The 23,020-nt window shown below is 46.7% G+C and overlaps 1 protein-coding gene across 3 annotated transcripts in view; it reads right to left on the minus strand.

Annotated features, from left to right (window-relative positions):
• The window catches only part of LOC138527486 (zinc finger protein 25-like), a 778,719-nt gene that overhangs the window by 242,369 nt on the left and 513,330 nt on the right, over window positions 1–23,020 (minus strand). The window lies entirely within an intron of this gene.

Here is a 23,020-nt window from a genome sequence, read left to right on the forward strand (position 1 = left end):
ACTCCATATTAGTTATCAGATATAAATGGGAAAAAGGAATACGTTACTTACCTGTAACTATTTTTCTCCAGCATGGATCTGGCATGGATTCACATGCTCATGAATATTCCCCATCGTCAGGCCAGGAATCTTGGTAAAAGAAAATACGGTTTCACTTTCACTTACAAACTGTATTTCTCCTCTAAACCAATCACTGGTCTCTGGGTCATACTGACTGCAAAGGACTGCAGCCCGAGAGCGCTCTGCCAAACAATACACGGACAGCTCATTAAAAAGACGCACAGCGTCAGTAGTGATGTTACATATAAGGTACAAGTATTGGTTTTGGTTTGGGGGAGGCCTATGGCACAGTTGATACTGTATAGATGGCAGGGTGCTAATTGGTTATTGAGTCCAGTCGCTCCTGGGGTTCCATGTAATAATGTTGCCACAAAAATCTCGCCATGCAAAAATATTGCCGAAAAATGGCCGTTTTTTGTGGCGACATTATTACATGGAACATGCGGGGGACACCTGCGCAACCCCCCAATTTTTTTGTTCTTTTTTTTTTTAATTTATTTTTTTGCCCCTGTCCCCATATATATATATATGGTCACCCATATAATATTGCAGCAACCTTTTCCCGGCGATGATATTTACGGCTACCATATATATGGGGATAATATTACCTGATACCGCTCCTGGCACATGTGGCTCTGCTGGGCTCATCTCCATGGTGTGAAGGTTGGGGCAGAGAGGTGCTACAATGCTATCTATCTAAACTAAACGGGAACTGATTGCATAAGACAAATGGCAAGCATAAAAATCAAGGCATGAATGGGGGTACTTTCAGGTCATTGACAGATATATTGGCATTCCAACCCGTGCAGTTAGGGGATCATAAAACATAGGGCCTCATCCCCAGGTCTCTCTCTCTCTGGGTTTGATCTACCTGATGCCTCATGATATAGATGGGCATGTGTTTGAGGAGGATACATTGGTACATGGGATTAGGGCTATTGTGGGTGTCCTGGAATGGTCACTGAGAGGGGACAGATGCATAGTCACATGAAAGAGTACAGCGGTGAGGGACTGGTGGACCGTAGCCTGGCAGGGTGGGGAGGGGGGGAGGTCGAGGGAGCTTGGGCAGGTGGGTGAGTGGAGATGGATGATCACATTCGTTGTGGCTTGCTCTGGTCTCACACAGTGCAATGTGCTCATCTGACATGAAGTGATACTAAACGTTGCAACAATGAATGGCTGGACCTCTGTGAGAACAAGGCTTGTGTGGGGCAGGAAGGAGGCAGAGGTGGCTTGGGCTGGCTGTGTGCGGCGCTGAGGAAGGGAGAGCTGTGATGAGAGATCATTCTTGGGCCTAGTAAAAGATGGCATTTGGTGCAGCACAAAAATTGAGTTGCTAAGTCATGTCAAAGACTTGGTTATTTGTTTGTTGTCTAATATAAATAAGTGTGGATGGTCGTCATGGGGGGGGGGGGGGTGTTTCTCTCCTTTGCTCACTTGTGGTCATTTTGCTGTAGGAATGCTCCCCCAATACCATGCCGGGGCCTTCACCGGCAGGAAATATCGAAACAATCCTTTGAGGAACTCCTTGACAAGACAGTGGGACCACAGAGAAGATCGTCCTGTAGACCTGGTGTAGCGGGATATAGTCGCCAGATGTACCTTGATAGTAGCGTGTGCCAGCCCCGCCGTGGACAAGGACAACAAGTAGCGAAGGATCTGCGGGCCGTGGCTCTCAGATGGTTGATCTTCTGCGACCGGCACCACGTAGAGAAATGGTTCCACTTGTGATTGTAGCACTTAAGAGTCGATGACGCTCTGGCCTTGGCAATAACCTCCCTGCAGTCTGCTGGAAAATCGTATCCTCCAAATTCTAGGGCTGCAAGAATGGGGGTTTTGAAACCCTGTGCCCGGGGCGATGTTGGAGTGTGAGTGTACGCCCCACCATCTTATCGCTCGACAGAACTCCTGGTCAAGAGGCATCTTATCTGTGAAGTTTCCAGACATGTGTATCCAGCGGGGGTCAAGGAACTCCTGAAGAAGATGCATCCGCAGCCTGCAGCGTCTAAGCAGGGAGATGCACAACGGCATGTCGAGCAGCGACTTCATGGTCCGCACAGAGGCCGACTTCAGTGAGCAGCTGTTGCACCTTCCTCAGCATAGCCGCTACTCTCTCCGCCGAGACTGTGTTGAGCCTGGCTCCCAGGAATAGAGCTTTGTGCGACAGAGTCAAGCAGGACTTTGGATAACTGATGGAGAACCCCAGCCCTGTCAGTAGCTGGGCAGTCCTCTCCACGTTTTTGACCACGTTTTTGACGGCTACCTCTCCTGACCAGGCCCGGATGAGCCAATCGTCGAAGGTACGGGTACACGTGGATCCCTTGTAGACAGATGGGCCGCCACTGGTGCCAGGCACTTCGTGAACACCCTGGGTGAAAGGGAGGGCCTTGAATTGGTAGTGTCTTCCCTGCACTACGAAGCGCAGGAACCTTCGATGTTTACTGTGAATGGGGACGTGAAGGTAGGCATTCTCCAGGTCCAGCGACATTAAGAGCTGACTTTCTGACGACCACGGCATGGAACGACCCCACCTCATCCAGTGGGGATTCCCTCGGCTGCAGTGATCCGTCTGCTGTGATGATGTCATCCGTCGTCGCTGTGTCCGTCAGGGGGCACCTGGTGCGGATGTGGAGGCTGATGCAGAGACATTGAATGATGTTTTCTCATTTTTGCCGGAGGCTGATCCGGGGCTACCGGGGCAGGGTTCAGCCGACCCGGGACCTCCGGCATCCTTTTCTGGATCTCCGACACCAACTTGTGCAGGGTTGAAAGGATGTCCAACGATACATCTCTTGGCAGGGCTGGAGCGGTAGGTCTACTGGGCCCTGCGCTGTCGTCGCCGCCGGCGTTTCCATCGTCGTCGCCCACGTCCTTGAGGCCCGTGTGCGTGGACTCCTATTCCTCCTCGTTCGAGGAAGAAACATTCGTGCCCTGGGGTACGGCCTGTGGCACGACTGAGGCCTCCTCGACCCCCCCTCCTCTTTTTTGCATCCTGAGGCGTTGGAGCCAGGCTCAGCATCCTCTCTGGTGTCTTCTCCACTGCCCCGGGCGAGGCCTCCCACCTCAGGGGTAGGGATACCCTGGGCACAGTCAGAGCTACCTTCCGTGGGTCAGCCCCTTTGGCCTTCGTGAGAGCAGCCGCCACCATCTCGATCGTCGACGACGATAGTTCTTGCCCCGCTCAAGCCTTCTTGGGCAGGCCGACCGCCTTTTCTTCCACCCTAGGCTTCTCGGACCTCTCTCGCAGTTTAGCTGGGTTGGCTGATTTCCTCTTTGAGGAGGAGCTGGATCGATGGCTGAAGATGGAGGAAGATGGTGAGGTTAATCACGCCCTTCCCATCACGGGACCCGCTTGCGTGTCGACTCTGACAGAAACGGATTTGCAGTGCTTGGCCTTATCTTGGGCCCCCACGGATAGACCACCCTCAAAGGACTTAAAACCCTGCTCCTCGGACCAGCCAGTCCTGGGTGAGGCATGACCCTGCTTGGAGTCAGAGGTCTAGGCACTGAGTCACGCTGCGAGTCTACTGGGACGATCCTTCATTGTTCTCTTTGAGAACCCGAGGCAGATTTTGCAATCTCCTTCTCTGTGATCTGGGTGAAGAAAGTAGAGGCACTGAAGGTGTTTGTCCTCCACAAACACGTTCCGCAGTCTGTATCTGGAGCAGTGCTTGAAAAGGGAGCTTCCCTCTTTCTTCTCTTCCGAGATGGTCAGTGGTGCAGAGTAGGCACAATGGCCTTCTGGAAACTTGATGATTCTTGCCCTTGTGGGGTGCTGAAATTCCCTGACAAACGGATCCCCGCTTGTCGGCCGATGGAGAAAAGAGCACCTGGGCTCTGTTTGACAAAAATAGGACATTTTCTCAAAAAAAGCACAAAGAAAACGTAGAAAAGCTCACAGAGCAAAACTCAAGAACTCCCAACACTTGAAAGTGCAGTAAAAATTTGAAGATGGCTGACAGAGGAGGGGCTTAGGGAAAAGGCAGTCATTGGCTGGAGGCAGTATGACCCAGAGTACAGTTATTGGTTTACAGGAGAAATACAGTTTGTAAGTGAAAGCAAAACTGTTTTTACTTTTACCGAGTATCCCCTGCCTGACGGGGAATATTCATGAGCATGTGAATCCATGCCAGACCCCATGCTGTAGAAGTCATGTTCTAAAATTCTTTAAGTGTATTTTTCTGTGCGTTTCCATTTGTAAACAATGATCGGTACCACTGTCAAGTTGTTACCTCTCCCCAAAACCAGGCCTCGAAACTTGTACTCGTCACTAGCCATTGGTGAGTGATGATTTAACTTTGGCGAGTAAGAAATGGTGTACTGTGTGCAAGTGGAGAACCAAGGGCGCAAATGATTTTTTAAACCTGGTTATAATAGCTTATAACTTGAAATGTTAATCTCTTACCACTACCTCAGTAGATCTTACCCCCATTCTTAGAAATTAGATCTCTTATATTCCAACTCACGTTGGCACATCACTTTCATGTAGGTGCAATGTATAAAAACCAATTTGTTAACATTGTTTCAATTTTAAACATATTGTGACACAATCTATAGGTTCTTTTATAATAAAGGTGTATCATTCATCTGAAAAGGTAATTCTTGGGTAATTGATCAAATCGAAACTGCACATGGGTATGGACAGCCTGCTTAAAAGAAACATTCTTAAGATACCATTGTATATGGTGAGCCTCCTGTAAAGTCTCGCCATAATATTGCAGCAATGTTATACTGCCTAACTCCTGTCAGTAAATAAATTAATCTTTTTTGCCAGCAACACCAATTGATGTTTTGAAATTCGATAATAGACTCATATTAACACAGGTTTTCTTTTAATTGCTCTATAACTACTAAGCCATCTATGATATCATTAGAATGCATTTGAAATGTACCTTCAAAGATTACTTCACAAAACTCTGTCCGCAAAGTTTGACCAGCTGAAAACCAAACTTTAGATTAAAAAAATTAAAAAATGAGGTGCAGCCAGGGTAACAGAGGAAACAAGACCCACAGTGACTGTTATGGAGTTTCACTTGGGATACAGGGCTCCAGCTCTTGGTATAAGCCGCAAGCAATCACACAAGTATGTTGGTAGCAACAGCTGAGCAGCCGGGCTTATTTTAGGAGGGCACACACGCTGTAGGTGGTACAAAGAACTTCGGTCCAAAGAGAAACAGACACATTAAAACAGTGGTTTATTATATATATATATATATATATATATATATATATATATATATATATATATATATATATATATATATATATATATACATATACATATACATATATACACATATATATACATACACACACACACACACCCCCCCAAGGTAAAGGTAAAAAAGTAAGTACTATAACATTCAACATTCAGTCGGCAATTTAAGAAACACGCATAGACAAAGCCAATAGTTTTGGCTTTTGCTGAGACATAGGATAGGCATGTGGTACGAACTGCAATAAGCAACCTAGCCAATACGAAGGCAACACATTGATGACTGTTGTGATTACTAGGTTGTATGGTAGCAGTGGCTGTCAAACGCCTATCTAATACTTATACACGAAACAAAACTGTTGGCTTTATCAGTGCTTGTTCTTAACATGGCTTCAGTGAAAGGAATAGCTATAAATCAAGTAGCTGCAGGGGTGTATAGTCATTGCATCGAATTAAGTAGCATCGAATGCCTTACCATAAAAAAAATGCATCGATAAAAAGCATCAAATGCACTTTTTTTCATTTTTTTTAAATTGGCTTGTTCCCCCCAACCCTCCTTTTTTAACCTTTAAAACCTGTTACAATTAAAATAAACCCTTTGCCTCAATAAAAAAGCATGCGATGATTTTTTGTCAATGCATTTTTTTCTATGGTAAGGTATTTGATGCTATTTCATTCTATGCAATGACTAGATACCGCTGCAGGCACACTTGGTTAAGGCATTCTTCTTTACATCAGTAGCACATTTACAGCTGCAATTAAGCCACCAAAGCTCCGCCAACTGCTTAGAAATAACATTATCATGCCACAGTTTGATGCTACTTCTTGATAGAGCTATCTCAAGGGATCCCAGGGGGATGTGTTTTAGACGGGGATAGGCAGTTAATGGGTTGGAATGGTCGTAGGGATTGCATGTCATGGACAGTCAATGGGCAGGTAAGTAAGCAAACAACACCTACAAGCTGTGTTCCCCTCCTGAGAACATCTCGCCTCTTGCTGTACTCCAATGTAATAGTTTCTTATAGGTTTCTCTATATCCTACCTACAATACCTATGAATAACAGCCTAACTAGTCCAATTTTCTCACTTAATTTATATTAGACGGTGCGAACGTGTCAACCACAATTATGTTCTGCATCTATCAGATTTCAATTTGAGTGCAGTCTCTGGCTGAGTTAGTAACCTAAACAGCCTGTTGGGATTTGCTTTTAATGATTGCAAAGCACTCACTGTTCAAGCATAAGGGGAGCATGCTCTTTGAAAATAACGCAGCAAAAATGCAAAGCATTAGAAGTGTAGGCGAGTGAATATGCTTTGAGTAAGTGCGTGAATGAGTAATTTCTCGTTTCCCAGATACCGCATTCACGGCTGTGTCTGTTTCACAACACTCCTCTAGGGGAGCCGACTAGCCCGGGGGTGGGGGGCTCGGAGGGGTGAGCTGCCATCCCTGGAATAAGGCTCCGGCCCTGGGTCATGCTCTAGGACTCAGGGCGGGAGATAAAACATCTGCTCATTACTGTAGCCTTGCTTAAGAAATGGTTCATGGAACAGAGATGCCTCTCTGATATTTAATAAAATGAGAAGCAAAGGGACACTACTCCTGGTTTAAAGTCTAATCAAACTAGAGCCCTGCTCGGATTGGGTGAAAGAAAATGGCTGCCATGTGGGGGGAAAAAAACACATACTCGAGAGCCAATAATATAATAGTGACATCAATAACAAACTGTACAGCCATTCGGCTACTGCTTACATTTCAAAGCACTAGAGCATCCCCTACAAATCAGTAAATGGCCATTTTCAGAACCATTTTAAACCAAAAGGTAACTAGTACTGCACTAAAATGTGTAACAACTTAAAAGCTGCAGTAAATATATTTTAGCGCCTCAAACAAGTCAAATAACTTTTAATGACATTTAAACATGGGGCCTCCATTTTGGAAGTAAAAATGGCTGACAAATTCACCACACAGTAGACAATCAGCCAGAGAGTGCAAAAAAGGTGAGGTGTGTTGTGGGAGGAGATGGTTGGGAATGGGAGGAAAACCCTGTAGATTTCACAAGGCTTTGGGAGTTAAATGGGTGGGACCCATGGCCAAACTACATAATATCCATCCTCATAGTTCAACCTCCGTTGTTGAAAAGCATTACAAACCTGCATCCAAAGCCCCCATTTGAAGCTCTCATGTTAAAGCTATTATTACAATGACAATAGTTTCGGCTTTATAGGTAGCGCTTTCAGCACCACCTAATAGACAAAACTAAAAACAATGCAATATTCACAGTGAGTAAATAACTTTGTTAATACTTTAGAATGGCAGTATACAATTCAAAGGTAAGTAAAAATCATGTAATAACTTTAACTTTAGAATATATGTTTCAGGCACAAAGGGGATGAAACAAAACCAACACAAGGTAAGTAAATGCTTGCACTTATTTTCGCAGAGGCCTAACACTTTAAAAGACTAGCCATAACTAGTTATGAGTGTGTCAGAGTCTGTTTGGAGGGTGTTAGGAAAGATTCCTCTTCACGGCACCTTTCCTTCTATTTCTATGGACCCCCATACTTTTTGCTTTTATTTTGGTATCTGACCTGTTCTTTTTACAGTGGAGAGAAGCACTACGATTCACTACACTGGCTTTGGCTCATCTATTATGGGGAAACGGTCATGTCCTTCAGACTGTCAGTACTGGGAACCATTGTTTCCCTTAGTCTAGTTACTTTGTCACTACTTTGAGTAACATTTGACCACTTGTGGTCATTTTTATCACGGTACAATGCATCTTACAAAGCCGTACAATGGGGTACACTTTATGGTTTGCCCTAGGCTAACACTAAGAGGATTTTTGGTTACTCTAGGTGTGCTAAAATGACAAGCTGGTGGCAGCAGTGACTTAACATTTTTTGGTGCATTTTGTTTCAGCCTTACCGCATGTGGCTAGTGATCAAACATGGCTCTGCCACAAGGTTTTTCACATGTCCTTTGGCCATCTTGTCTTTCAACCTTCTTCCTGGCCTGTGAGGCCAGGAAATTCCTTATATGGACTTCCAGTACACAGGAAAGTGGGGGTTGGGGTGTGTGTCTCAGATCTGCCATTGGCTAATGGGAGCTGCTGCTCTTACTTGGCATTTAGGATAAGACGAAGGCCCGCTGCACCCACTCTACAGAGATCCTGGAAGAAACTGAAGGAGCCAGACTCTTGTCCAGCTACAAGACTTGTAAGGAGACCGAGGACCCGTCCGAAGAAGGCTTGGCGACCAACTTCTGATGCTGCCCTGGTAGAGCCCTGTCCTGTGTAAGTTCTCCAGCAGTCCTGCGAAGGAGCTGCAATCCTTGGAGTGGAGGAAACATTCATTATCAACGTTAGCTTGGAGTCCTACGAAAAAGAGCGCTCCAAAGTGCCAGGACTGCCCTGTAGCTGACCAGCTCTGACTTGGGCTACTGTGCTGCAAACGTCGCCGTTTGGAGTTGAGGCTTGGAACTCAGGGGAGCTTCAGACATACTGCTGCAAACTATCGTGGTCCTAGCATCAAGGGGACGCGAGATAGGATGGTAAGCATTAACGCGGCAAGTGAATCCCTTTGCGTCGCCGTTCATCAGTGGTCTAAGGAACTCATGGTGGCAACAGTAAGGACAGGCACACATAATCACAGTTCAAGGGTATTTATTAAAAAGCAAAAGGTAGTTTGGAAAAAAACGCCTACTCTAAACCTAAGATGGGAGCAAGCTTCGACCATCAAAAAAAAATAAGGTAGTCCTTGTGATGTCTTGTCAAATTAAAGGGCCTATACTAAGAAAAACCTATTGCCAATCCTCACACTAAATCCAAAAAGAAGTGTGGGATAATATTCATAAGAAAGAAGAACAAGTTACTTCTTACCTTGTAACGTTCTTTCAACGGGATGTTCCTTCGACGTATTCCTTATCTTTGATAATACGTTTCCAGCTTGCTGGCCTCGGAAATTTTTTCTGTAGAGGGCGCTGCGTGTCGACGTCCGCCGACTCGATGTCCCTCGACGGCCACCGTATCGGCGCGAACGTCACCATGCCCATAAATAGCCACACGCTGTGTCCGTTGCTCAGATCCGTTTTGTAGCATAAGAAAAGTCATGCCTGAATTGGTTATTGACCTTGAAGGAGCGTAAGCTGCAACCACAAGGGAAGTATCACTGCGGGGATGGATGGGAGGGGCGATAAGGAATACGTCGGAGGAACATCACGTCGAAAGAACGTTACAAGGTAAGAAGTAACTTGTTCTTCGAAGGGATTGTGTCCTCCGACGTATTCCTTATCTTTGATAAACTCCCATAGCAGTGGTATGTAATTGGAGGTGGGAGTAAGAATGTTATGTATCCCTTTATCCCTTGCCAAATCTGGTCTCTTGACTAGTGGAGGAATCCAGATTGTAAAAGTTTGTAAATGTATGTGCGGACGACCATGTGGCAGCCGCACATGTCTCGGACCGGTAACCCTCTTTGGAGAGCCGAAGAGGCTGCGATACCCCTGGGTGAATGAGCCCTGAGATTTTGGGGTGGCTCTTTCCCTGCCAGTTTGTAACATTCCAGAATGGCCAAAATAATCTACCTGGAGATGGTTTGTTTTGTTATGGGTAGTCCCAACTTGTGACCTGAGTATCCTACAAACAGTTGGTCTGCTTGCCTGATCCTAGCCATCCTGCTGATGTAAAAGCCGAGAGCTCGCCTTGGGTCCAGCCTATGTAGCCTTTCTTCCTCTTTGCCCGGATGGGGAGGAGGGTAGAACGAAGGTAAGGTAATTTTCTGAGTAATATGAAATTCAGAAACCACCTTTGGGAGGAAATTAGGCTTCACCTGTAGGACAACTTTGTCCTTGTGGAAAATTGTATGTGGGGTTTACCGGAGAGAACTTGTAGCTCGCTCACCCTCCTAGCAGATGTTAGTGCTACCAACATGACAGTTTTAAGCGTCTGAAATCTCAGCGAACAAGAGTGAAGTGGTTCGAATGGAGTGCCCATTAGGAAGTTTAAGACTAAATTTAAGTCCCATAAGGGAACCTGGAATGGTTTTGGAGGATAAACATTAGTTAATCCCTTGAGAAATGGTATCACTAGAGGAAGTTTGAAATACGATGGTTCCCCCGCAGTGCGCTTGAAGATAGAAAGCGCTGCGAGATAGCCTTTTACAGTGCCAACTTGAAGGCCCGAGTTTGCCAAGTAGAGTAGAAACAATAACATCGTTGGTGTAGCACATGAAAAAGGGTCGATATTCTCTTCCCTACACCAGCTGCAAAATTTGTTACAACGGCAGCGGTATGAAGACTTTGTTGCTGGCCTTCTGGCCGAAAGCAACACCTCCATGACGTCATCAGGGAGATCCCAATCCTTGTACCTCACCCTTTCAGAAGCCAAGCGTGAAGGTTGAGGGTCCTGGTGTCTGGATGGAGAACCTGACCTCCCTTCTGCGAGAAGATTCTCTTTGAGTAGAAGACGGATTGGAGGACAGATGGACATATCTAGAAGGTCCAGGTACCACGTTCTTCTGGCTCAATCCGGGGCAATTAGGATCATGGTTTTCCGGAATCTTCTCAACCTCCTGATCATTTGAGGAATAACAGGGACTGGTGGGAACGCGTAAAGGAGTGGAAACTCCCAGTCTACTACGAACGCATCTCCTAGAGCTCCTCTCGGGGGAAATTCCCTTGAACAGAACAGATCACACTTCCTGTTGGTACTTGTGGCGAATAGATCCACCTGAGGGGTTCCCCAAAGGGCGAAGATCTCTTGAAGGACTTCCTGAGCTAGCTCCCACTCGTGGGAGACTGTGCTCTGCCTGCTCAGAGCGTCTGCTGTCAGGTTCTGCTCTCCGGCTTGGTGGACTGCCGATAGATTCCTTCTTGGATTGCCCAAAACCAGAGCTGCATCGCCTCTCTGCACAGTGGCAGTGATCCTACGCCTCCTCTTTTGTTGAGGTAGTGCATGGCCACCGTGTTGTCCGTCATTATCAGGACATTTCTCCCCTGTACTGATGGCAGAAAAGCTTTCAGCGCTAGTCTGATCGCTCTCAGCTCCAATAGGTTGATGTGTAGTCTGGACTCCGATGGAGACCAACGACCACTGATGGTCAAGTCGTTGGCATGGGCTCCCCACCCCGTGAGTGAGGTGTCTGTGACTACTGTTATCTACGGCCATGGTTGCCAAAACAGTTCTCCTTTCAAGATGTTCTCTGGATAGGCCCACCATTGAAGGTTGCGGGCTACCTTGTCCGGAATCCGGAGGAGATCTGTCATTATCCCTGAGAATTGCGATCACTGACTTCTCAGTGCCCACTGAAGAGATCTCATTCTCAGGCGAGCCTCTGGCACAAGGAAAATGCAGGATGCCATGAGGCCTAGCAACCTCAAAAAGTCGAAGGCTGGGAGACGTTGGGCATTTTGAAACTTGGTGACCATCTGTAGAATATCTTAAGCCCTCACCTCTGGTGGCAAGGCTTTTCCCAGGGAAGTGTCCAGGACCGCTCCAAAGGAACTGGAGTCTCTGTGATGGTATCATCTGTGACTTCTTTAAATTGAGGGAGAAGCCCAGTTTGTGAAGGAAGTGGCAGACATAATCTAGCTGGGCCTGGGCTTGTTTCGAAGATACAGCCCTGATCAGCCAATCATCCAGGTAGGGGTAGACGTGGATCCCTTCCCTCCCTAGACTCGCCGCCACTACCGACATCAGCTTGGTGAAGACCCTCGGGGCGGAGGTCAGCCCAAATTGCAGAACTCGAAATTGATAATGAGAGTCACCAATTGCGAACCTCAGGTATTTCCTGTGTTTGAGATGGATTGGCACATGGAAATAAGCATCCTGAAGGTCCAGAGATACCAGCCAGTCCTGGAGCTGGAGGGCCTGAAGGATCTGAGAGAGAGTTACCATCTTGAACTTGTCCTTCCTGAGGAACTTGTTCAATTCTCGTAAGTCCAGGATGGGTCTCAGTCCTCTGTCCTTCTTTGGTATGAGGAAGTAGGGGGAGTACCAGCCCTTGTTCCTGTCCGCTACAGGTATCGGTTCTATGACACCTTTCTCTAGCAGGTCTATCATTTCCTGCAAGAGGAGCAGATCTGGAACTTTTAGAGAACTGTTCCCCGGTGGATGACTCTGAGGGATGTGTAGAAAGGGTAGGCAGTAACCCTTGTCTCCAATGTCCAAGCATCTGACGTTATAGCCTGCCATTCCGTCTGATGGTGAGTTAACCTGCCCCCTGAAGGTGTGTTGTCTGGAAAGGCCTAAGAGTGGTTTGGGGGCGGCTGATGCAGATGCCGAGGGTAAAGAGGTACCTGCTGCGGCGGCCTTAGTACCTTTGACCCGTCCACCTCGGGTGGATCTCCTTTGGCCTCTTTGAGCCGGCTGTCCTCTGCCTTTCCCGAATGCGGAATAATAGCGAAAGGACTTTCCTCTCCCAGAGGTTCCTGAGGGGCGAAAAGGAGTTTGGCAAATAGCAGCTCCTAAAGATTTTGCTGCTGCTTTAGACATCTGCAACTTTTCCAGACTGTCATCAGCCTTTTTTCCGAATAGTGAAGAGCCGTCAAAGGGCATATTCAAAAGTCTGGGCTGTACATATGGAGCAAAGCCAGACTTTCGCAACCACGCATGCCTGCAGATTGTTGTACTTGCCGCCATGGCCCTGCTGATACTGTCAGCGGAATCGATGCCAGTTTGAAGTGATTCGCACATGGCATCTTTGCCATCTTTAATAATGTTAAGGAAGGCTTCCTTTTCCTCTCCTTCGGGTATGCAGTCAGCCGCTGATGAAGCACACTCCCACAGTGTGTGACTGAACCTGGCGAGCTTACAGGTGGTGTTGATGGACTTCATACTACAAGCAGAGAAGACTTTCGTCGCCATAGAATCGTACCTCTTGTCATCTCTATCCTGTGGGACAGTAGGGTATGCGGTCCTACTGCTAGATGAAGTTGCCGCTTGAACCACCAGGCTCTCTGGAGTCGGGTGTTTTGATAAGTATTCGGGGTCAGCAGCCGCTACCCTATACTTGGCTGACAATCTTTTATTGACCGCAGGGATAACTTCAGGAGTTTCCCAATTAGATGTAATTTTCCTTTGTAAGGCTGCATGGAAGGAGACCACAGGGTCCTCCTGTGGACCTTTGTCTAATATGTCTGTTAGGTCATCCTGTTGGAAAAACAGGCGAAGGCGCAGACCAACCCATAAATTCAATAATTCTTGCCATAAGGGTTCTATAGGGTGTTTCGGCATGTTCCCCCTGGTCTGGCTTAAGAAATTCCACTTCTGGGGAAGTGTCCAGTCCACTTGCCTCATGTAATGACTCCTGTAGGTCCTTCAACCTTCTTTCCTCAGAGGTGAAATCCTCTGAAATAGGCGGTGTGGTCCTCTGTAACCCAAATGTTTTCTGGTCAGAATCTTCCCCCTCTTGATAAATTGAAGATAGTCCAGGGTACTCTGACCTCTGAAATGGTGTGAAACCCATCTCTAAGGCTGAAGGAGCCAAACCCGTCATTATTGGGCGAGAAAACATTGATGTCGTCGACGCCGATGTGACAGGCTTCGAAGGCGCCGAAAAAACTGGAAGGGGTCTCGAAGAACTCGAGAGGATCGGGATCTTATTCGAGGACATCGACGACGGTCTTGGCGTCGTGCCGGAGGCCCTTGGAATCACCATTGGCTGTGGAGTAGCCTTGGTCTTCTCTTTCATCGGCGTCGATGTCGGCGTTGACGATGGCGTCGAGGAACCCTTCAACAATGGCGTTGATGGCGCTGATCCATGCGTCGAAGGAATCTTCGTCGACGGCGTCGAAGATGGTGACTTCTTACCCGATTGCTCGTGGCGCTCTCGGGTGGAATGTTTCGCCGGGTGCTGCGACTCGCAGAGTTTTGATTTTTGGGGTTTTTCACCCAGGGTTGAGGCCGCTTTCTCGAAGACGTTTAACATTTTCTTTCTGAATTCCTCCCACTCAGCCTGAGAGCTGTGTTTTGTGGGACAGGAGACCCTTTCTGGGGAAACAGAAGACGACGAGGAAGGGGATCTTCGACGTCTCTTTTTTGAGTGTCTTGATCTCGACGAATGGTGAGAGCTACTTCGAGATCTAGAATGGGAATGTTTTCGACGGCGAGGAGACGAATGCCTCGACTCAGCCGAAGAAACCTTTGAGGAGGTTTTGACTGACTTACCTCTCTCGAGCTTCCCCTTGCGCTCCTTCAAGGCTTTCGCCGTCATGGACATGCAGTCCTAACACTCCGAACAATGGTGCTCGGCTCCCAAGCACCACAAGCAGATCCTGTGTGGATCCATTATCGACTTTTTTTTACCGCAGTCTCGACATTTCTTGAAGCCAGATTGCGGCGTTGTCGGTTCCGATGAAGATGCCATCGAGAATGAGTAGGTATTTATTCGAGTAGATATAGATTATCCTGACTGAACTGAGCAACGACGTTCCTAGGCCCCACAAAGAGCGGAAAAACGGAACTGAGCAATGGACGCAGCGCGTGGCTATTTATGGGCATGGTGACGTCGGCGCCGATACGGTGGCCGTCGAGGGACATCGACTCGGCGAACGTCGACGTGCAGCGCCCTCTACAGAAAACATTTCCGAGGCCAGCAAGCTGGAAACGTATTATCAAAGATAAGGAATATGTCGGAGGACACAATCCCTTTGGAAGAAGTGTTTACAAATAATAAGTCAGAATGTAGTTGTCGGGTCTCCCTTCCCCAGGTTTTAAGCACGGGACAAGGTAGGATTCTGGAGCACAGCACACGCTCGAGCTTTCCCAGCACGAGTGTACAGTTCCTTTCTCAGCAATCCGGGCCTTTGTTTGTTAAGTCTAATTTCTACAAAAAGTCTCTTGCCATCGTGGACCTGATTTATTCAAAATAATAAACAAAAGTTCCTTCCTGCTAATACGTTGGGTGATGTCTTTTCACCCTTGGATCCCCCTCTTCCGGGCGCAGATCCCTTCTCGAATGTTCGCTTCCCTCAATCGGGTTCACTACTGCTTTCAACACATTTGTTTCTATGACCTTCACAAATCTGAATGTCTTGTTCAACAGTTCACTGTGGACATCCCTCATCCGGTTTCAATCTTGTCAACACAATGTATTTCGGGGCTTTAGGCTTCGCCCCCACTGTATCGACATCCCTCATTCGGGTTCACTCTTGCCCATCTTGTCAATCGTGACTTTTCTTATTCAACTCTTACTATGCGGGATTCACTTCCCTTAGCTTCACAATCCTCTGTCAGTCAAATATTTTTGACTGTACAGAGAATTTTACAAGCCCCCTGCATGACCACTTTGACCCCTTCTCGCCTTTCCCAAGGCCTTCTGGTAATGGAAGTTTCAACAATCGGGTACTCGCCCAGTTTCCTAAGTGAGCACCCACGGGGTGCTAGTCTTCTCCGTTGCTGGTTTCCCCTTTTGATATCAACAGTTCTTTGTAACTTTTCACAGTTCAATTAGCTGTTTGCTACTTTCGTTCAACACAGATCGGTTTCTTATCAGTTCTCCCCTCCACTCATCGGCTGTGATGAACCGCTCAGCTTTGTCTCTCTCTAGCCAAGGTTATGATAGGATATATTTTATATGTATCACGCCCATACACAAGTGTTTTAGAGCACGACGAAGCAAGGGAGGGGAAACAAGGGAGAACAAAACAACAATCTTACTAGGCCCAGTGACACTGAGAACGTGCAAATGCAGGGGAGAGGGAAGGGGGAAAGAGCAAGGGGGTGAAAAGTGCTGAACATGTGATAGAACAATAACAAGTAGTGTGGCCAGCAGGTGGTAAATGTGAGAATGAGGTGTAGACAACGGGTGTCTGAAAAGTGCTGGAAGGTGACTGTAGGGTTGCAGATACAGACCCAAGTGCAGGTGTGTGGCTGGGAGGGCAGGGGTCTGGGCCTGAAATCAGAGGGCAACCAGGTGCCCGCTGCCAAAGCAGACAAATTAGCAGGGGAGAGGAAGAGCGAAGGCAGAAGCAAAGAGGAAGGTCTTGAGGTGCTTCCGGAACCGAAGATGGTTCTCCTCAAGTTTCAGAGAGGCAGGGAGGATGTTCCAGTTGGAGGCCCCACCCGAAAAAAGGGATCTACCCCCAACTCATTGCTCGGAGAATCGACTGACTCTGGGGGAGTTGGGAGGTGAAGGAGCGAAGAGCTCGAGTGGGAATGTATTTACAGAGGGAGAGTTGAATGTATTGTGGACCCAGGCCCAACAAAGCCTTGTGGACAATGCAAACGGTCTTGAATGTAATCCTTGCAGCCACAGGGAGCCAATGAAGAGATTTCAGGGCTGAAGAGATACGATCCCAGGGCTTCAGGCCAAGGACAAGTCTTGCAGTCCTGTGCTGGATGAGCTGCAGAGGGCGGAGAGTGGTTGCAGGCAGATTTAGAAAGAGGCTGTTTAAATAGTCAAGCCCAGAGAGAACAAGAGCCCTGGAGACATTGAGCTTCTGGGGGCAGGAAAGGAAAGGAAGAATACCTCTGAGGAGGTGCTGCAGGTAGTTATACTTTTTTGAGACGTCAGCGATGTGAGGAGAAAAGGAAAGTGCGGAGTGGAAGATGACCCCGAGGTTCTTAGCCTCGCAAGTGGGAGCAGGGAGAGGGCCAAGTGAGGCCGGCCAGACAGTGACAAAGTGCCGATGAGGAGGATCTCTATCTTACTGGCATTAAGGCAGAAGTCGTTGGTGGTGCACCACTCCTGGTTCACAGACAGTCGGAGATGAGGGAGGGAGAAGCGGTGGCAGAGGGGAGCCTGAAAACAAGTTGGGCGCCATGCGCGTATCACTGAAAGGTTGAGCAGAGAGCAGCAATGCAGTGGGCGAGCAGTGTCAGGTATTGGTTGAAAAGCCAGGGAGAGAGGTTAGACTCCTGGGGAACACCACAGGTAGAAAATGAGATAGAGGAAAGGAATGCCCTAAGTTGGACCTGGGAGGGTCGGTTGGAGAGGAAGGAGGTTACCCAGGCCAGGGCCTGATCAGTGATACCCAGATTATCACTCAGGCAGTTGAGCAAGGTGACAAGGTTGACCGTATCAAAGGCAGAAGATAGATCAAAAAGGATGAAGACAGATGGGATATTAGAATCAAGGTTGCAGCGCAGGTCTTTACGGATGTTCAGGAGAACTGTTTCCGTGCTTCTGGAAGCACTAAAGCCAGACTGATGGTCATGGAGACAACCAACAGAATCGGTGTGAAGATCAAGCTGGAAGATGGCCAGCTTTTGCAGGAGTTTGCCCAGGAAAGGAGTGAGAGAGATCAGGCGATAGTTAGCCGAGCAAGAGGGGCCGGCTGTGGCTTTCTTGAAAAGAGGGTGCACAAGAGAGTGCTTCAGAGGGGAGGGGAAGGCTCCAGAGGTGAAGGAGTGGTTGCAGAAGTCTGCCAGAGCAGGAGCAAGGGTACGAATGTGGCCCTTGATGGTTTTGGACGAACTGGGAAGAACCTGTTTTGATGAGACTTTAACAGATCGGACTTGTCTGGAAATCTCGTAATGGGAGAACAGAGGAAAAGATGAGAAAGAGGGAGGAGAGGTGGCTGCAGGGGGGCCAGAGGTGGCGGAGAGAGAAGGGGGGAGGAGGTGGAGAGGACAAGAGGGTGGACAGTATTTACTGGGTTTTTGAGATGAAATGAGAGGCAAGGGCCGTGCAGAGGGTCTGGCAGGCAACAGGAGAGGTAGAGACTGCAGCAGGGTTGGCTAGCTCCTTGCAGATTTTAAAGAGTACGGCCGAGTTGTTGGATACTGCAGAGACACAGGCTTGGATATGGGCTCTCTTCTTGGTGCGGACAAGGAGCCGATATTGCCTTTGGAGCAGGCAGTAGGCCAATTTGTCAGAGGATGCACAAGAGGCCCTCCATTTCCTCTCAGCCACCCTGCACATGCATTTAAGGGCAACTAGGTCAGAGTCATACCATGAGTTGCACTTGGCTTTGGGCTTCAGGGGGAAGAACGTCAAGAGTATCAGAGATAGAAGAGTAGAGCATGGAAAGGGCTGTGTCAGGATGTGAGTCAGCCAGAAGAGGAGGAGGGGGGGAAGTGGTAGCAAAAGCATCAACTGACACACGCTTCATGGGTTGGATGACCGAGAAGATAGGTGGCAGTGTTGGCATTGGCTTGGCCTGAGGGGTAGGGAGGGAGAGATGGGAGGAAAGGAGAGTGTGATCACAGCAGGAGAGAGGAGTGGTCAGAGGCCAGGAGGGAGGAGGAGAGGTCCGCCCACTCAGAGAGGAAGGAGATCTAACTAGGTGGCCGATAAATAGTAGCCACGGTAAGAGAGTGGAACGCCAAAGAGGATGTCGGAGAGGGTCTGTCTGGAGGCAGCACTAGAGTAGGTGTCAGCAATAGGGAGACCAGGGTTTGTTTGTTTGTTTTATTACTTGTATTGCGTTCCAGACCCTTGGGTATCAGGGTGCATTGCATAGGATAATTTACAGCTTAGTTACACATCATCATAATCACATACAGATTGCATCTTATTTACACAGCAAAGCAAGTCATATACATACATGTTATTTAGGATAGAGTCAGAATGTATCCTGAAGATGCAAGTAAAACAATACAGGTCGAGAAAGTATATACAAGTGTACAAGATTGGCAATATGAGGACAGTAGGGAATTAGTCGGTCATGGGTAGGTCAAGCATTACTTGTCTGAGTCTTTGAGCCACCTTATAAGGTTCTGACGGAATTTAAGGTGGGATTGATCCCCTCGCAGAGGAGGGGGTAATGAATTCCAAAGTTGAGTTGCTTTGACCTGGAAGCTACGTCCTCCAATTCTGGAGAGTTTGAATCTTGGGACTGAGGGTGTTAGTTAGTGCTAGAAGATCTGGTGAGTCTTGTGGGAGTCATTTTGGTAAGTCTCTCTGAGGCGTTATTTAGACATTTGTATGTGAGTGAAGCAACTTTTAGCTGGATTTTTTCGTTAGTTGAGAGCCATTCATTTGATTTGTGATCTCTCCTAGAAATTCCAAGTGCTGCTCTAAGAGCATTATTATGGAGGAGCTGGATTCCCTTGCTAGTTGCCTTATTGGCCCCAATGTATAGAGTGTTACAATAATCCAGCTTTGACAGAATGAGTGCTCTAGCCAGGGTGATGCAGCTGCTGTTGGATAGGAAGGGTTTACCTGCTCTGATCAATTTGCAAGTATATGAGGTGGCCGAGGCCATCATATTAACCGGTTTATTAATGGAGAGGGTAGAATCCAGGTAGACAACCAGGGTTTTCAGCTCATTAGCGACAGTGATAGGGTTATTGTCAAAGTTGAAAGTGGAATAACTGGGTCCCAGTTTTTTGAGAGTGGAAGAGGTGCCCAGGATGATAATCTCAGTCTTATTATCATTCAGGCATAGTCCATGGGTAGCCATCCATGCCTGGATGATGGGATATACACTGTTCACCAAGACCAAATCCTTGTCATAATCCCCAGTAAGTGGTAGGAGAATCTGAATATCATCCGCATAATTAGTGTAGGTGATACCAAGATGGTCCAGATCATCGAAAAGGAGCTTTGTGAAAATGTTATATAGCGTGGGGGAGACACATGATCCCTGGGGTACTTCGCAAGTAATGGGGATAGGGTCTGCGGCTGCACTGGGGAAGAAGACTCATAGTTCTGTTATTGAGAAACGATTGTATCCATACTATAGCTTCTTCAGAAAAATGAGTAGTCAAGTCCAATTGGCTGGAAAGGAACTTGTGGTCTACAAGGTTGAATGCAGCTGATGGGTCCAAGAGGAGAGTAGACTTTTGAGAACTTAAAGCAGGCGGGTGGATTGAGGGGGGGCTTGGGCATGCAGTATTTCTGAGTGGTGTGGAGGAGATTTTGAGAGAGGGAGTTATGTTAAGTGATGCTTTTTTCTTAGCAATTTTAGCTTGTAGAGTCGCAACTTTGTTGGCAAGTGCTAGCTGTATGTTAGAGCACCAGGATTTATCATTTACACAGTTGTCTGGCATGGGGATGGGAGCTTCTAGTTCTTTCAAAATAATAAAAAGTTCCTATGTGCTTGAGTTGGCTTGAGATAGTCTAGTATTCTAGGTTACGCGTTTAGCCAACAGTATTTCCCTTTTATAGAGAGCAGTTATATTGCCAAGGATGCTTTTATTTTCAAAAGAGGGTAGAAGTCTCCAAGATACCTCACAATGTCCTTTTTTTGTGCGTAATGTTTTAGGCGTGTAGCAGGAATTGGGGTGAGCTTTGGGCTTACTTTGTCTCATTTTAAGTGGTGCGATTAGGTCAAATGAGGTGGACATAATTTTGTTGTACTCATTCACCAGGGCCTCAGAGCCCAGGTTTTCTGGTTAGAGGCCAAGATATCCTTTTTGAACTTCTGCCTACCAGACTTCGTAAGAAGGGTAGGATAGTCAATGGAGAAACAGTTACAAATTAATAGGAAAGACGGAACGAGCCATAGGTGTTGTGGAGGAGGGGGAAGAAAAGAGTAGTGGAGGGCGGGTGGGGAAAGACAGGATGGGGTAGCACAAGGTCGTCACTACAGCTAAATTCAAAATAGCAGCATATGATACTAACAGCTACATTTTAAATAGCAGCAAATGGTACTAACATCTAAATTCTAAATAGCAGCAAATGGTACTAACACCTTAATTCTAAATAGCAGCAAACGGTACTAACATTTGCCAACACTTGTCAACCTCAGCACACTTTTCACCCAATGCCACAACATGGATCACCTAATTTCTCAAAGGCAGAGCTATGAGAGTTTTCTCCAAACTAGCCTGTGCACACCCCAGCACCATCCAATGTGGAGTCCCTAAGGGATCATGCATATCACCAACCCTCTATAACATTTTCACTAGGCCCTTGTTCTGTATCCTTGATTCCCGAGGCATCATGTATATTAACTACACTGATGATACACAGGTCCTCCTAACACTGACAGGTGACTACAAAGCCAAATCACTCAATTCCGTCTACACCGCTATCCAAACTTGGATGGCCCAAAACTGGCTCAGTCTCAATGGAGACAAAACGGAACTACTTATAGTTGGATCGCCGGAAACAGTAAAAAAAAAACTGGACAACCAATACACTGTCTTTACCATTGATAACATACTAATCCCAGTCTCCAAGCTGTAAAAACCTCGGGAGTCTACTTCGACTCCAACCTCTCCATGACGAAACAAATCAACTCCATTGCCTCGTCCCGGGTCTATTACTCCAAACTCATCACCGCAGCTATGCCCTGCCTGACTAGGGATAGCAGCCTTACTATAGCCAGAGCTATAATTGGGTCCTGACTAAATTACTGTAATGCCCTCCTGGCTGGTACATCCCAAAGAATATTGACAAACTACAAACTGTTCAAAATAATGCACACCGGGCTGCCCACTGGTGACCCGTAAAGGAACATGTTCGCTTCAAAACACTATTCCTCGCTCATAAGCGCTTCCACCACGCATCACTCCAATACCTCTCCCAGAGAATCACTAGACCAACCAATGAAGGACCTACCAGAACCCCTTACACCAACCTTATGGTAGTGCCCAAGGTCATTAGAGCTTCGGCAGTAGGTTCAAGCTTTGCATTTATTGCAGCAACCCAATGGAACCCTCTTCCACCCAGACCTAGAAATATCTCATCCCACCTAGCCTTCCATAAGGAAATTAAAACATGTCTGTTTAGCTGAAGCCCCTAACACTCACACATCTTTGCCCTTCAGGCACTGAGCCGTGTCATGTAACTAAGCTTCCCTGCTGTAACAGCGCCTCGATGCCCTTCGGCTGCAAGTGCACTTTATAAATACAAATAATTAAAATAAACAGCTAAATTCAAAATAGCAACAGAAGATACTAAACGCAGTCCAGTCACAGGAAATAAGCGCGGGAACAAGGGTGAGAAGGGGAGAAGGTGGAAAAGTCAGGGGTGTAGAATGTTGAGATGGGGTGACTAGCCTATCGTCGCAGAAGTGATAGTAAAGAATGAAGGAAGATTGGTGCACGCCAAATGTTACGTGGTAGAAATTTTAATAGTTTCAGAATCCCTTAAAAAAAGGTACAAGGTGCAGGGGAGGAACAGTGATCCTGGCACAAAATCACTACATACTACTAAAAACAAAAAAAAGACTATTCAACATTCGAAGCCTCCCGTCCCCTGCACCCTATTAAATGCTGATCACAGCAGCTAACTAGTCTTGAAAACAACTTTCATGTTTCAATAAGACCATTCATCAAGAAAGAACATGTCAAAAAAGATTTTTTTTTAGGAAAATGCTGTATTCTCCAATTTACAAACACAAAATATATATACAATGTACAGATGGGAAGCAAATATAAATCTGATCTTTGTGGCAACGCATTTCGAGGACCGATTCCTCTTCTTCAAAGGCCTTTACGGACTGTAGAATAAATATAATGCAGAAAACCAATATCAAAAACGAGTACAGACAAATTCATTTACCAGAATACAACTCTATAAATACGGTCATCCCAAATCTCAATTTCAACTATAAAGATAATGGAAATCCTAGTCTCATTTTGTTAACAGTAGGTCATTAATATGAAAAATATACTTCTAGAGGATCTGCCTATTTTTACATACTCATGGATAGTCTAATTCAACTCATGCTTTTTCAATTGTGACCTGATTTGCAAATGCATTGTAATCAACATTTAGCAACTTAAGTTCTGAACATCAGCAACAGGTTGTTTGTAAATATTCCAAATGGGACATATGGTCACCTAATGTGCCTCATGTACGGGGATATGGAGCCATCTTGGTTAATCCTGACTGGTTATGGAGGTAGACAAT

This window comes from Ambystoma mexicanum, chromosome 1q (genome assembly GCF_040938575.1).
Source record: "Ambystoma mexicanum isolate Mex_15411 chromosome 1q, UKY_AmexF1_1, whole genome shotgun sequence".
Classification (NCBI taxonomy): Eukaryota; Metazoa; Chordata; class Amphibia; order Caudata; family Ambystomatidae; genus Ambystoma; species Ambystoma mexicanum.